Here is a 16,894-nt window from a genome sequence, read left to right as displayed (position 1 = left end):
AGCTCTCTTCTGGTTTCAGAACAGTTATGACTGTAATGAATTACATTTTCAGATGCGTGCACGCCGTAGATGTTGACAGTATTTTACGAATTTATACGCTGTTCTCCATTCAAAATACTGCTTTAGTCCACAGAAAGGGCGATGGCGCTCATACTCCAAGGCTTCCGTAACTCGATAAAGGCAAATGCCGCGATGGTTACTTTGGAAAGATCATACCCGATTCTTCCCCCACACTTGTTCTGTCCGAGTTTGCACGCTGATTCTAATGATCCTAATAAGGTTCAAATGGCTCTGAGCACTATGGGACTCAACATCTTATTTCATAAGTCCCCTAGAACGTAGAACTACTTAAACCTAACTAACCTAAGGACATCACACACACCCATGCCCGAGGCAGGATTCGAACCTGCGACCGTAGCAGCCCGCGGTTCCGGACAGCAGCGCCAGAACAGCACGGCCACCGCGGCCGGCTTTTTGCATCACCCCGATTACCAGAACTCTTGGAGATAGACGTTGACTGTGGATATTGTATCACAGACACAGTCCCTCTGATTGTTCAGAGCTGTCACTAAACGCGCCCGAAGATGTAAACAACCATGCATAAGCAGCACCTATTAGACGGAGAGGGTCCGACAGCCGATCAGCTCCAGTCATTCCACCAGGAAGGAGGTACACAGCTCGTGGTGTCTGTAGTTCAACCATGCCTAGACGGTCAATACTGCGGTTCGATTGCGTCTGCATTGTTACTTTCTGCAAGGAAGGGCTCTCAACAAGGGAAGTGTCCAAGCGTCTCGGAGTGAAACAAAGGGATGTCGTTCGGACATAGAGGAGATACAGAAAGACAGGAATTGTCGATGACATGCCTCGCTCTGGCCGCCCAAGGGCACTACTGCAATGAGTGACCGCTACCTACGTATTATGGCTCGGAGAAACCTTGACAGCAACGCCACCATATTGAATAATGCTTTACGTGTAGCCACAGGACGTCGTGTTGCGACACAAACAGGGCGCAATAGGCTGCATGATGCGCAACTTTACTCCCGACGTCCATGTCGAGGTCCATCTTTGCAACCACAACACCATGCAGCGCACTACAGATGGGATCAACAACATGCCGAATGGATCGCTCAGGATTGGCATCACATTCTCTTCACTGAAGAGTGTCACATATGGTTTCAACCAGACAATCATCGGAGACTTATTTGGAGGCAATCCGGTTAGGCTGAACGCCTTAGACATACTGTCCAGCGAGTGCAGCAAAGTGGAGGTTCCCTGCTAATTTGGGGTGGCATTAACGTGGAGCGGACGTTTGCCGCTGGTGGTCACTGAAGGCGTCGTAACGGCTGCACGATACGTGAATACCATTCTCCGACTGATAGTGCAACCATATCGGCAGCATATTGGCGAGGCATTCGTCTTCATGGACAATTCGCTACCCCATCGTGCAGATCTTGTTAATGGCTTCCTTCAGAATAACGACATCGCTCGACTAGAGCGGCCAGCATGTTCTCCAGACATGAACGATATCGAACATGCCTGGGATAGACTGAAAAGGGCTGTTTATTGAGGACTTGACCCACCAACCACTCTGAGGGATGTACTCCGAATCGCCGTTGAGGACTGGGACAATCTGGACCAACAAACGGTGCCTTGATGATTTCTGGATACTACGCCACGACGAATACAGGCATGCATCAATGCAAGAGGACGTTCTACTGGGTATTAGAGGTATCGTTGTGTGCAGCAGTTTGGACCACCACTTCTGAAGGTCTCACTGTATGGTAGTACAGTATGCAATGTGTGGTTTTCATGAGCAGTAAAAAGGGCGGAAATGATGTTTATGTTGATCTCTATTCTAATCTTCTGTAGAGATTCCGGAACTCTCGGAAACGAGGTAATGCAACACTTTTTTGATGTGTGTAGATGAGACATAGATTTTCTATTGTGGAGCGTGCTGCTGCATCCATGGGGGTGAAATACCTGCGAAGAAATATGCAACCTTTCACGCTTTTGAGCATTCTGATTAAAACGCTTAGAAAACAATTCTTATTATTGTGCTATGTTTGTGAACCGTGAGTGTGGGGGATAATTATCTGTTTCTAATCACTTTGTGACTGGTAGCAGAAATTAGAAATAAATAACAAGTCTTATATTCAGCGCAACGGCATGTATGACGTCACAAAATATCCCACTTATATTTAATGTTGTAATAACATGTCCGTGAACTCCAGTTACGTCAGTTGAATAGCTACTAAGTTACAAGTAGACCGAATCGCTTGCATCACCAGTAGCCGAACTTATAAGCAACACTTCAGCACACGAGCAGCCACAGCACTATTCCTGAAGATTTCTATTTCTAACTAGGCGCTCCTGGCTACGCTTTGCTGTGGGTCAGTGTCCTTAAATGAAAAAAAGGAGAGAGGACATGTTTCTAACATGTTAATATGTATGGGAACTGGATACACTGTGCGTCGTAATTTCCTTCTCTCCTCTGTCTCTGTCCATCTCCCTCTCCTCTTCTTGATCCGTCCCCTCCTTACCCTCTATCAGTCTATCACCTTCTTCTCGTCTCTCTGTTGATTTTGTCCTCCTCACTCTCTCCATCTACATCTTTCACCCCCTCTCTTATTTTCACCTTCCCCGAGGTGACTGGGTGTTGTTGTGTTATCATTATTCATCCCCATTGCAATCGGAAGAAGGCAAAGGCAAAACACCTCCACTAGGACCTTGCCTAGCACGACGGTGAGGGTCTGCCGCATCGTTCCCCTACGCTCTGACAAGTAGCATGGGACTTCATTTCCATATTCTATAGAGTTAGGTACTTAAAAGCATGCATGTATTAGAGTTCAACGTACTGCCAAAATTTCTAAGCAAATATATACCTGATGGCATTCCAGTAGACACATAAAACACGTGAGTATTTCAGTGCAATGTTGTTTCTAAATTTCAAAGCAATCCATGAAGAACTTTTGGAGATTTGAGATTTTGAAGAAACAATCATCTGAGTTTGTATACTATCTGTAAATGTTTCTAATCGCAAATCTCCGGAAGCTTTTGACCGAATGCTTTGAAATATTAACATAGCTTTGCATATATATTACGGCCGAAGCGTGAAATCGGCCAAAGCGGGAACTGATTGGCCAAGTTGCAAAGTGGCCAATATCGCTTTAAAATTGGCCGGCAGATTTCCGATCTTTTCCTGTTTTCGGAATTCGACCGTCCAGTCCCCGAAGTGGCTGGGACCGATCGGCCAAACAGCGAAGACAAAAGGAAAGCAGATTTGATTGAACAATTTCAAGTTGTATAAGTCAGGGAATGGCCAACATTTCTGTAAATTGTCGGCAAATTTCCGAACTGTTCTTGAGTTCGCGATCTGGCTGACCAGATTGCAAAGTGGCGTAGACAGATCGGTCAAAATCGGAAGTTAAATATAAAGAGTGGATGAATATAATTTCAAGCTGTATGCAGTCTATTTATTTTATCAACTTCACTTATAAAAAATATAAACGTTCTACAATCTAGTTACATTATAAATCTTCCTTTAATACAGCGGTATTCACTTATTGCAACAGGTTAAGCTTTTATGACATTTCTAACTTCTCAATACTTTCTTATTTCTGCATTTGCATCGATTGCATTTAGTAGAGCAGTTGCATAGATTGTATCCTCGGCCACTGGTGAGTGAGTGTAAAGACGATATGGTTTGAATTATTTTTCTTGTTTGGCCACGGTTTCCAGCGTGAGCAGTTTATCGTGCAGAATAGAGAACTCGTTTATGGAATATATTTTCTTGAGAACAATCTGTCCTGTTGCCAGCTTGTATGAAGTGCCTTCGACGTTCAAGACACCTGCAAGAACGTTTCTGGGACCTCCGCGACCTCTTTCAACATCTGGTACTCGGATGCGAACATTGTCTCCAACTTTGGAAGGTGGGGATTTTGCATCTGAATTTTTGAGCATCTTGGCAACCTTGTGCTCGGAAAAGTCGTGAGCTCCTGCCCTCTTCTTCCTGATTTCTTGTTTATTATAAGCAGTTTGCAAATAATTTTCCCTCCATATCTTTCCTCTGCTTCATTACATCTTCCACAGATTGCCTGCACATCTTTACCGCGGGATATACAACAGTGAGCTGCACTGTATTCTTCTTCACAAATCACACAGAATAATTTCAGTTGTCAGTGAATGGTCTCGCCTTTTCGATGGTTCGACCCCCACGTAGGCAGTGTCATTGTTGGTTGTAGTCCCTACTTTAATGGCATCCTCCATTTCTTGTTCGACTTTCTTAAGGTCTTACTCTATCACTATGTTATCAATAATTTCTTTAGACAGATCTGAAGTACTCAGCCCCATTTTTGCTTTACAGCCAAACATTGTCTCCTATACCAACTGCTGCATTCCGTGATGAAAATAACGTTTTTTCATGAATTGGATGAATCGAAGACTCTCACTTGTCAGCCTAATGTGCTGAGTTATTTGTATGCATCCGTGTCATTATCATACTCTGTACATCCTGGTCGGCCCATTCGATGGAACCTTGGCTTTGTCTATGTCTCGGTCTTCCATGTACCAATTTCAGTGCAGGCCATTTGTTATTTAGCTCATTCACAACTTTGTTCAAAAACTCTCTCCCTTATCTGACTATAGTCGCAATAATATAAACTTGGTTCAGTGATCTTGGTAAATGAGTATGAACTTGTACTCCCCTTCAGGGCTACTTTGCATGTCTATCAGAGCCACCTGGCATTTTGAATTAAATTCTTTAAATATTAGAGGTTTGGACACTAAACATTTCTTTGAATTAGACAGTTTAGTCTGACAAGCTTTGTATAAGAGAAGCTAGAAAGCAATGACCTTTTTGGTGACACTTTTATACTTAAACTACAGTTCTTTTTTCATCTGTGCGTCCTCCGTGTCCTGTTTCCAAGTGAGTAGCATGCAGTATTTCGAATATTTCTACTATTTAGACATAGTACAAAATAGCGCTGTGTCTCCTGTCACTGGTGCAATAAGGCTTTCTTTATCGTCTGAACTTCAATAACGTCATATTTTCTTAGTCGACGATAGTCAACACTCTTTGTTCTCTGCTCTCTGCTTTGCTTTGGCTTGTTTAACGTCCTTTACAAAAGAACAGTGTCTATCTCTTGTGTAAGTTCCGTCATTATTTGCCTTTTCTTGCAGAAGCGTTTTAGAAGTGTCGACGAAACTACTTTTCATATTAAAATATCAAACTTCTTTTCCGCATTTTGCGTGTATCCGACTTGCATCGTGAATACTGTTCACATGTGCTGTAGCCGTTGGTCAGCCTATGGAAGAATGATACGAACAACTGAAGTCGAATGCCATTACATGTGATCAGCGTAGGTCCTATTACCAAGTTAGCAAAGGTACGTTCGATTATGATTTAGGGCACGTCCATTAATTACATGAGCTCAAAACGGTGGAACTGAGTCCGGCAAAACCTCACCAGTTCTCATTTAAAGAGGGAAGACAATTAAAATCTAACATTAAGTTCTTAATTAAAAAAACTCCCATTATTACAAAAGATAACATTTTGTTTTATAAAATTAATCCCGATCATAGATAATATTAAAGTACGCGTCAGTCTTTAGTAGACTGTGATTTGAACCAAATGCGTTATAAGTGCGTATGCCCGGGATTCCCCTATCTGAAAGGCGTGCTGCAGAAGTGCCAGATTTCATTTAAGTTCCCTCCCAGCGCGGCCAAATTCACGCATGTCAGTCGAGGAAGTGTCATGATAATCTGCAATTCACAAGCGTCTGTTATTGTCGACGAACTTTAGTACGCTGCAGGAGAAAAATAGGTCTGCAACTTGTCTTACAATTAAAATAAATGGTTGTAGCTTCGTCATAAGTTGCTTTGACAAATATCTATTTTTTATTTCTAGGTGGTGACTAGTTTGAAAATGGATACAATTTCCGAAACTAGTCACCATCAAGGAATAAAAATAGATACTTCTCAACGCAACTTTTAACGAAGCTAAAACTACTTATTTAAACTATGTTATTGTGTTTAAAATGAATTTGTATCACTTTTTCGGGAGGAAGACCGTTCAAACCAGCGTCCGGCCATCATGATTTAGGTTTTCCGTGATTTCCCTAAACCGCTTCAGGTAAATGCTGGGATGGTTCCTGTGAAAGGGCACGGGTGAATTCGTTCCCCACCCTTCCCTAGCCCGATGACCTCGCTGTTTGGTCCCTGCGAATCAACCAACCAACCAAAACTTTTAATGTGTTTTAATTGGCCTGCTAAGAAGTCGAAACAAACGTCGCAGAAAGAGATTAATCTTTTGTGAAAGGAAGCTAAGCTCAAGTTCACTGACAAGAATTCTGTTAGTGATCATATAAATTTAGAAAGTGAGAAGGTACGTAACGATAAGTTTCGGAAGACGGTACAAGCAATGTTGTCTTTCATATGAATATCGAGGTTCAGTGACATCAGTCTATATCACTGAAAGGTCCATTTTTAGCTACCTGTTGATACAGTTAGGCTTCCCGCGCCCGGGTTCCCGGGTTCGATTCCCGGCGGGGTCAGGGATTTTCTCTGCCTCGTGATGACTGGGTGTTGTGTGATGTCCTTAGGTTAGTTAGGTTTAAGTAGTTCTAAGTTCTAGGGGACTGATGACCATAGATGTTAAGTCCCATAGTGCTCAGAGCCATTTGAACCATTTGAACAGTTAGGCCTGCTATTTTCAGGAACATTTCTGTCGGTCTGTCCGATGGATATAAACATGAATACTAGGGCCTACTTAGGGTTGGAGTGTTTAAGGCAAAGTGTTTTCACATCTTAAATAAGTGTTTCACAGTCTCTGCATAAAAATAAGTTTTCATCAAAGTGTTTCAATCAATGTTTGAAACAAATAAAAAGCTTTTCAGTTTACGTGTATGTTTTAATGTTTGTTAGTAGAGCATTTTATACACATTACAGTAGGGGAAACACGTGAATGTCGATGGAGTGAGTGAGATATTAGGGAAGGTGGTATCCCTAATTTGTGTTTACTTATTTGAAGAAATTATTTTCAGGAAACCGCTATCGTAAAGAGCCATTTGGCCTCTGTGAAAATAACCAGTTTATTTAAACTCGTTATAATGAACCTTAAAATAATGTAGTTACAATTTTCTCTTTCGGTTTCAAAAGAAAAATGTGAAACACAAAAGACAAACTTTATGTATGTTTGGTAAAAATATGTTTTATTTAAAATGGATAGGGCAGACCTCAAATGAGGTCATGAAATTTCACAAGTGGTCGAGGTGGGAGCAAAAAGAGAAATCGACAAACAAAAAGGCAGGTCACGTAATTAACCGGCCTTCCCTTACTACATCTGAAAGATGCACAGGTACCACAAACGAAAATACCAGAAAACGTAACAGTACTCACATTTAATTCAATTTGTAAGGAAGAGAAACAAGGCGCAGAGACAGGACCTTCTCTGAAAATCAGCAGCTTCCACGTGCACGGTACAGTTAACACTGAAGGTGATATGTATGGCACCTGGAAACGCGCCTGTATTAGAGTGCGACATTCTGCCAAAATTTCAGAGCAGTTGTTCAAGAACTTTAGGAGATAAACGATTTCGAACAAACTTACAGCTGCATTTTTAATTATACAAATTTGTGTTTTTGCTTTTTAAATTTATATTTGTTATGTGGTGGCACATATCATTATGCGCGACAAGAGAGACCCAAGGCACAACAATCAATATTAGAGGGAGAGGGCGAAAAAGACCCAAGCAGACGGTAATGATAACTTCTTTGACCAAATCACTAAGTACATAAGCAGTGACAGGTTACTACTCCCAAATTTACGTAAAACCTATGTAGTCTTGCCGGGGTGGAAGGTATTACTGCCGCCTACAGGGTGACGACAGATGTCAATGTACCTTAGGACCCCAGGAACCTCGAAGACATGGTCCAAAAGACCGTAAATTATAGAGAATGAGCAGCAACTAACTCCATTAACATAAACAGCTAACAAATAAAAAGATGATATTCACATTATAACTAAATCGCGCGTTTATAGCTAAGAATCAACACAGTGTACGTTTTTTCCCTAATATTATTGAATGAATCAATTGTTTTAGGAACCGTCTTTGACCAAGCATTTTATTGTCCCCAGTTTCGAACAATAGCTTATTCTTTATTCTTTTCCTTGGTTTACTATTCTTAGGTTTTCGTTTCTGTGGTCTTCGTGGTTTAAAAGAACATCGGATCTCGGATTTTGATTTTTCGAAAGTAGATACTACGGATAAGATTCAAATGGTTCTAAGCACTATGAGACTTAACTACGGATAAGAGAAAGAGTCCGTGTAGATCACTCGATTATACGGGCATCTAAAGAAGGCACCCAGTTTTGTATTTGAACGCTTTGGCTCTTAATTTGATGCCGTCTGTAGACTAGTCGGACGACTCAAGGTCTGTAGAAAAATATTAGTTGGGCAATAAGCGTTTTGTACTGCTGTTGGCTAATGCACTGACGGCGCTAAGGAACCGCGTCTGCCTCTAGAACAGCGCTGTATATTTGTGATATTTTTCAGTTTCTACTGAACTACTGAAATGTTAATTGCTATTCCGCTGTTGCTACAATGTTCAAATGTGTGTGAAATCTTATGGGACTTAACTGCTAAGGTCATCAGTCGCTAAACTTACACATTACTTAATCTAAATTATCCTAAGGACAAACACACACATCCATGCCCGAGGGAGGACTCGAACCTCCGCCAGGACCAGACGCACAGTCCATGACTGCAGCGCCTTTGACCGCTCGGCTAATCCCGCGCGGCTGTTGCTACTATGTTTCTGCTACATTCTGTAACTTGTCCAGCTTTTAAACAGACACTGATGATTTTAGAAAAAGCATCTGTCGAATCAAAACATGCAAAAAATGCGTTAAGTATAGTCTGTAGTCAAAGTAAACGGCCGAAATGAGAATGCAATTTTCTAGGTTGACTGTTAAAAAATTTTCCCGAGTAAACAAGATCTGTATAAGGCTCATATTCATTTGCATAAAATTTTCCCGAGTAAACAAGATCTGTATAAGGCTCATATTCATTTGCATTCATCAAAAGTTTAAAAGAACTTCAACTAATAAGTGGACGCCATCGTCTCCGCTCTAGAAATTATACAACTGCTTGACTTGTAGGAAACAACTCAATTAGCGAATCTATTAAAACACCCCTCAAAATATCTGGGTGTCAAATGAAATTGCATTTTATCTAAGAAAGCAAGTTTGGTGCTACAGGTAGGGTATCTCTCGGTTTTTCCCCGAGAAAGTTTTAACTTTTTTTGCGAAACGCGCGCAAGGTAATCAGTTTGCTAATGTCCGCTTCGACCCGTCGAACCATTTTGACACCAATAACAATTTTCTGACTTGATTGGATGAAAATATTTTGCCCAGTATTCGATATAATTCACAAAACACAAGGGTGTTTTTATTATTTTCTTCATCGAGCGAAAGTCATTTCATTGATGACAACTGACTTATTACGTGTTCTCAGTTGCATGATTTTTTTTTTTTTTTTTTTTTTTTTTTTTTTTGATGAGCGTTTCTCCTCTCTAATGCCAGCACGGAATTCTGTAAATTGGTTTTACCTGAATCATTACAAACAACTTCATCTATAAGTGAACACTTATCAGCACTCCCGCCGCGCGCTATAGCCACGCTGTCTCAGGCGCCTATTCACGGTTCGCGCGGCTACCCCCGTCGGAGATTGGTGTTCTCTCTCGGCCATGGGTGTGTGTGTTGTCCTTAGCCTAAGTTAGATTAAGTAGTGTGTAAGCCTAGGGACCGATGACGTCTCAGGGGAACTTATCACAAATTTACAAATCAGCACCCCTCTTCTGCGGTGAAAGGTGTTCTTAAGTCTCTATGCTTCTCCTATGAATCTCAAGTCTGCTGAAAACTTGTTTCCCTTCTCGTGTTTCACGTGGTGTGCTATCATTGGCGCTACTACTACGGGACAAATCACACGATAGAAATGCGTCACTCTCGAAAAATGATTTACGCGGGAAATTTAGTATTTCCAAACACAAGTCTCTACCATTATCAGTTTATTTGAAATGACGAGAGCATAATCTAGCATTTGCAACTTCTACAGTCTTTTCTACAGCATTTCGACAGCCAAATCTTTTGCAGATTTGCGTCGCGAGAAAGCGTGAAGCACTATTTCCGTTCCTTTAGCGTTGTGATTGTGTTACACCCAACAGCACAACTCGCTATAGCTTGCACACACTCAAAACACTCGCTACGCAAAACTAAGTAAGCGAAAACGAAAACACTCCAGAAATCACACAGCCTAGAAGATACAAATATGAGAGCGAACTGTTCCATTCTGGTATCGTACGCACAATGGCAGAGACGCGTTTGCTTCTGTGCAGCGTTCACTGTGTCCCGGAGGCCGACTTACTGGGGCTGCCAGACTTTCCGACCAATCTGATCGCCCAGACTCTCGGCCACTTTGCTCTATTGTCGGCGACCGTGCAGTGTCCGTAGCTCAGAAGAATGCCAGTTTGCTGGAGCTGGAAGCGGAGAAGGTGCCCTGCCCCTTGTCCCCTCCCGCCCGCAGCAGCCACGGCAACTCCTTGCTCATTCCTGATGCACGCCCATTTGCACACTTCCGCTGTTGCGTACCATTTTAATGTGGTTATCAACCTCTATTCAACAATCACTGCTTTTCTTGTAAAAGCAATTTTTTTCAGTTCATAGCCTGACCATGTCGAGGAATTCACTAATTCTTCCTGGTGTCATCTGTAAAAAATTAGGTATTTCATAGTATCAGAGTATGGTTAACAAATTTATCAGTGTGCAGTTTAGCGCACCAAATACACTTGTTCTCGTTGGTCTCGTTCCGTACGCATAACCATCATAATTGGTAGTAATATCCATATTCTTCCCCATGATTCCAATTACACTAATGACCTCAAGAACAGTAATAATAAAAACATTTCTCATAATGGAGTACATTCAAGATTTTAAGTGCGCAGGATTTCTAGAAACCCAATCACTTTCACGTGAGTTCGTAATCAACCATTATTTTCACCACTATATAAACCAGAAAAATAAATCTTTTTTTTTCGTTTGTTAACTAACATCGGATTGCCTACTGGACCTTATGTACTTTTTTGTCCTGTCTTCTAATTGCACTTCTCTTCATTTTCGAACTATGAATTAGTATAATATGATGATGTAGAATACAGGCGAGCTTCATAATCTACACAGTTCATTGTTATTCACAACGACCGCCACTGTGTATGATAATAAATATTTATTATACTTTTTCGTCTAATTTACTACACATTTTCAATTAATCGTTTAATTCTGGAAGCATTTTTCATCTGGAAATATCTCTCCAGCATTTTTCGGTGAGGAGTGGGCGTAATATAGGTACCAGGTGATCAAAAAGTCAGTATAAATTTGAAAACTGAATAAATCACGGAATAATGTAGGTGGAAAGGTACAAACTGACACGCATGTTTGAGATGACATGGGGTTTTATTAGAACCGAAAAAATACAAACGTTCAAAATATGTCCGACAGATGTCGCTTCATCTGATCAGAATAGCAATAATTAGCATAAAAAAATAAGACAAAGATGATGTTCTTTACAGGAAATGCTCAATATGTCCACCATCATTCCTCAACAAAAGCTGTAGTCTAGGAATAATGTTGTGAACAGCACTGTAAAGCATGTCCCGAGTTATGGTGAGGCATTGGCGTCGAATGTTGCCTTTCAGCATCCCTAGACATGTCGGTCGATCACGATACACTTGCGACTTCAGGTAACCCCAAAGCCAGTAATCGCACGGACTAAGGTCTGGGGACCTGGGACGTCAAGCATGACGAAAGTGGCGGCTGAGCACACGATCATCACGAAACGACGCGCGCAAGAGATCTTTCACACGCGTCTAGCAATATATATTTTTTCTAATAAAACTCCATGTCATTCTAAGCATGTGTGTCAATTTTTTAATTCTCTATCTACATTATTCCGTGGTTTATTAAGTTTTCAAATTTATACTGACTTTTTGATCACCCGGTATTTCATTTAGGAATATGTATTTACATTTTCATAAAACATTATTTTCTACTCATGCAAACGCTGTAGCTGCTAGGACTTGGTAGTCTAAGGCTACTTAGGAGCTAGAAGTAAGTATTTCTTGCAACAACAGCATCATGAGTTGTGTTGCCTTTTATTAATATAGGGGAATAATTATTTGAACTTGTTCCTCATTTTAAAAACTGAACATATGCTGTACATAAGGCTAACCAATTAGCTGCTACTACATAATGCTGTAAAAAACTAAAAACGTGCCTTTCCTCTTATGTATGTGTTTTTTTTTTGGATTCAATGTTTTTCTTTGTCTAATTTCCTGGCTATTTATGCAGACAACTTCACATGGGAGTAAAGAAGGCTTCTGTCTCACACCGTTTCTTCACAGTTTGACATTAATGACAACTGTCGAGTCATTGTAAATCTGATTGAGAATGTAATCACTAATAAACAGCAGCAAATATCTGTCGCTGAAATTAAATTTTTTCCATCTGCTGAGTGCTAAAAATGAAAGCCTTATTCAAACCACCAGCATACGTTCATGCGTGTGTGGTATTAAGGCAGTTCTCTTGTAAATATGAAATTAAAATCTGTCCTTAGATTCAGCTTTCATATACTGTTCTATAAGACAGTCAATCAGTTTACCTGCCAACCGACAGGTAATTCATGTTTCACCTACATCATATTGGCAGTCATGTTTTTCATATTTAAATGGTCTTATGGAAAGTATATACGCGAAACTTCTTGTCGCAGTATACTATTTGTAGAACGTGTACCTTACTTTCTTCACAAAACATTGTCTTTCTTATCTTCCGTTCACTATACAGAATGAGATTTTGCTAAACGCGCCTTGATGAAATGACATGTAGAGTAACGCACGTAATCTTCATGTGAGGTTAAGTACCACGGCAGCGGGTAATGCAAACACTGACTGATAGCGCGGCATAGCGGCTGCCGTTGCATCGCCGCAGGAATATCTCATCTTCTCTCTGACATCACCAACGTAACAGCAATGACAGAGTCACCGCTTTCGCTACTAAGAACTCAAATTTTAAAAGAATCTACTACACAATATGATTCAGAGCTATTTTTCATAGTAACTTTAATTTAGTTGCAATCATCAGACTACAATTAACTGCAGTAAAATTGTTGATGAATTACAATGTTAGTAGTAGGGCACCGGTGGTGTTGGTGCAGTTTGTTTGTGTGGATAGCCTAGATCAGGAGAAAGCATACTTTCAGAGGCAAACCTATTATTCAGCTCAATGGCAAACTTTAACCTATTGTTCTTTTTTGAATGACAGGACCTTAACCTATTATTCTGCTAAGTGGATTATGACTACCTGCAGGTTGAGTTATGACCTTCTGGGGCTAAACCGTCCTTCTGAGAAATCCTACCACCCCTTCCCCTCCCTCTCCTCCCCCTCACCCCTCTGGAATACTCCAACCCTCCCCATCCCCTCGCTGATACAAGTACACTTCCAGGTCCGAGTTACTGGAATAGCCCAATCCCACTCTGATTGATCTGTTAATTAAATCTATAAAGTAATTAACCCCTGCCTCTCTGCGCAATCCCCTAGCTTTCACCTCACTCCCCCCCCCCCCCCCCCCCCCCACCACCAGCCCCCTTGGAAATTGGCAGGTCTATGCTGGAGAGAAGGATTTCATAAAAGTAAGAACGGGGGGTCGCTATGCTTTTGGCTACCTAGTTTTGGCTGCTTTTCCAGATCTCCAAACTATCCACTGTAATCTCCTACCTACGATAAACCTCATGTGAACTTCGCATTGTGATAGTGCAAAGCCGGCCGGTATGGCCGAGCGGTTCTAGGTGCTTCAGTCTGGGACTGCGCGATCGCTACGGTCACAGGTTCGAATCCTGCCTCGGGCATGGATGTGTGTGATGTCCTTAGGTTAGTTAGGTTTAAGTAGTTCTAAGTTCTAGGGGACTGATGACCTCAGTTGTTAAGTCCAATAGTGCTCAGAGCCATTTGAACTATTCTTGTCGGGACAGCCGCGCGCGATGGCAAGCCGCTCCCTAAATTGGGGAAGGCGCGCCGACCCCGGTCGAACACACCCGGTGGATTAACTAAGATGACAGGTGTGTCGGTCAACCTGCATGTGGTCTTTAGGTGTTTCCATCATCCGACTAGGTGAATACAGGGATGGTATCCACGTCCTACCTGAGTTACAAAATTCGGAAATTCTTAAAAAAACTATCGCACACTTTTACATGGTACAATACTAGACGCAGAGTGATGGGATACACAAATTCCGACACAAGGAATTCGGGGGAGAGGGGTGAAGGGTGGCGACAGGAGGGACATAGTGTCACCCTCTAACACTCACATTGCCAAATCCAATAATTAACGAGCTGACGCCGTAAAGATATGTGATTAGGGCCAGGAGTAAGAAGAAAAAGGTACAAACGAACGAGGCGAATAGAGGACAATGAAACAAACAAATAATCCAGATAATCATAAACCCGGAAACAAATGGTTTTCGCGACACGTCGTTTGCATTGCTGTGTAATGCTACATTTGGATGCTGGTCCTTACGGAGAAAGTATGCGTATTTTGGTACATGCATGATGGTTGACCGGTACATTTTCAAGTGGCTGTCCTCGAATACGTGGTACGAATCTTCGAGTGGTCGTGGGTCGCCAATACCATGACCCACGATTCCTAAGACATGAAACCATTGCATTTTTTAAAGGCTTTGAATATTTAAATGCTTTGGTGTATTCTAGCCCAGCTGATAGCGTCGATGAACTTTCGGAAAGCATTTTACCTGACTGTCAGTGAATTCGGAACGTGAACGGTAGCCATATGGAACACTTGTTGTAACGTGTTAACGCTCGTAATGTGGTTTTACTCGATGCAAAAGCGCAGTTTGGATCCTCGGGACTCGGGGATGCAACGTATGAAGGAAATCGTGCATATTGTGAAAGTCATTTAGCCATTTCCATTCAGCACAAATGAGCTTAGTTCCCGTTTCTTATTCTGTATTTATGTCAACTGAAAATGTTATGGATTCCGCAACATCCAACCGCGAAATTTGAGCATCATAATATGTTTCCAGAACCTCAAAACCTGGCGAAGTAAGTAGTCCTAGAACGAACCTCTTTCTAAAACTTGAACCGGTTGTAATTTTTTTCATAGATAATTTCGCAGTTTTATTACTAAAACTAGGTATTATTCCTGTAGTTATGTGACGTATTAATAAATGAGTTTAGACGATTGTTGTTAGTCTATGTCCACAGGAGTCGCTTACCTCTTCTCACTCGTTTTTCAGTAATTACTTATTGGTGTCTCTCCTGCATGTGGTTATACTTCCTTAGCAGTCCATATTTCTATACTTATACTGCCTAGGTGTTTCCTGATATTCCCTATCGTCATATATTGAACGTTCCCTCACCTTTGGAGCCCATTATGGTTTTCTTCGTAGATTTTTCGGATCACGATTCTCTCTGCTGAATGTAAAATCACAAATTCGGTTCTGCTCTGTGCACTTGCTTTTCGTTCTCTACAAAGGAACTTTATATAGAATTATTTCTCTGTTCTCGTGCTGCCTCCTTTAATTTTTATTGCCGCGCTGAGTGGCCGCGCGTTTTGAGGCTCCATGTCAGGGACTGGGCGGCCCCTCCCGTCGGAGGTCCGAGTCCGTCGGGCGTGGGTGTGTGTGTTGTTCTTAGCCTAAGTTAGTTTAAGCAGTGTGTAGATCTAGAGACCGACGACCTCAGCAGTTTGGTTCCTTAGGAATTCACACACATTTGAACATTTAATTTTAATCTTCATATGTGAAGCTGCATTTGTAAAGAAACGTGAGCACCCACATGAAATGTTTGTTACTAGATTGCTTTGTGTTGCGGCGACTAAGGCTGAATTTACACTGCCCACGATGCGGTGCAATGCGAGGCGACGTGATGTAATGTGAAGCAGATATCCTAAAGCCACGCGATACAATGGAGCGTACACACTGCAGGCGATCCATCACCATCGCGCCAATGGCGAAAAGTAGTGTTGAGCAGGCTTGAAGCAATGTCGTTTTCCCTTGACCCAGTAAATTTGTTTTTAAACATTGGCTAACCACCTTCGTTCTGGTGCTTTCTAGACATGTGTGAGCAGAATGTGTTCAGTATTTCCACTTAGTCTTCACTCAATCGTCTAGAAATACAGACATGAAAATTTTCCTACATGTTACAAAAATGTATGTGCGGGTATATCTATGTATGTGTGTTCCACATCTCCTCCTAAACCACTGGACAGATTTCAAACGGAACGAGGTAGCGCAGTGGCTAGCACACCGGACTCGCATTTGGGATGACGACGGTTCAGTACCGCGTCCGGCCATCCTGATTTATGTTTTCCATGATTTCCCTAAATCGTTTCAGGCAAATGTCGGGATGGTTCGTTTGAGAGGCCACGGCCTATTTCCTTCCCCATACTTCCCTAATCCGATGGGACCGATGACCTTTTTGTTTGGTCTCCTCCTCCAAACAAACCAACCAATGAACTTACCAACAGATTTCAACCAAACTTGGTACACAAATCACTTACTCTCTGGAAACAGTCGCTGTGCTGGTAAGAACCACCTGCCCATCAACGGGATGGAAGTGGAGGTGAAAAAGCAGTGTAGCTCACGACGCGCATTACGTATCTGCTCTGGAGAGGATTCCCGTTGGCGTCGAAAACTGTTCTCAGGTGTAGAAGCTCGTCCTCCAGACTACTCACGCCAGAAATAACGTGTGCTCTGTGGACAAGAGCTCTGACAATGAGTAAACTCACCGTCTGCGATGGACGGTGGCAGCTATTTGCACGTAAATATAAATCT

At 41.8% G+C, this 16,894-nt stretch overlaps 1 long non-coding RNA gene across 1 annotated transcript in view; it reads left to right on the top strand.

Annotated features, from left to right (window-relative positions):
* The window catches only part of LOC126276017 (uncharacterized), a 950,687-nt gene that overhangs the window by 785,081 nt on the left and 148,712 nt on the right, over positions 1–16,894 (top strand). The window lies entirely within an intron of this gene.

This window comes from Schistocerca gregaria, chromosome 1, assembly GCF_023897955.1.
Source record: "Schistocerca gregaria isolate iqSchGreg1 chromosome 1, iqSchGreg1.2, whole genome shotgun sequence".
Taxonomy (NCBI): Eukaryota; Metazoa; Arthropoda; class Insecta; order Orthoptera; family Acrididae; genus Schistocerca; species Schistocerca gregaria.
This window is presented reverse-complemented; position numbering and strand designations above follow the sequence as displayed.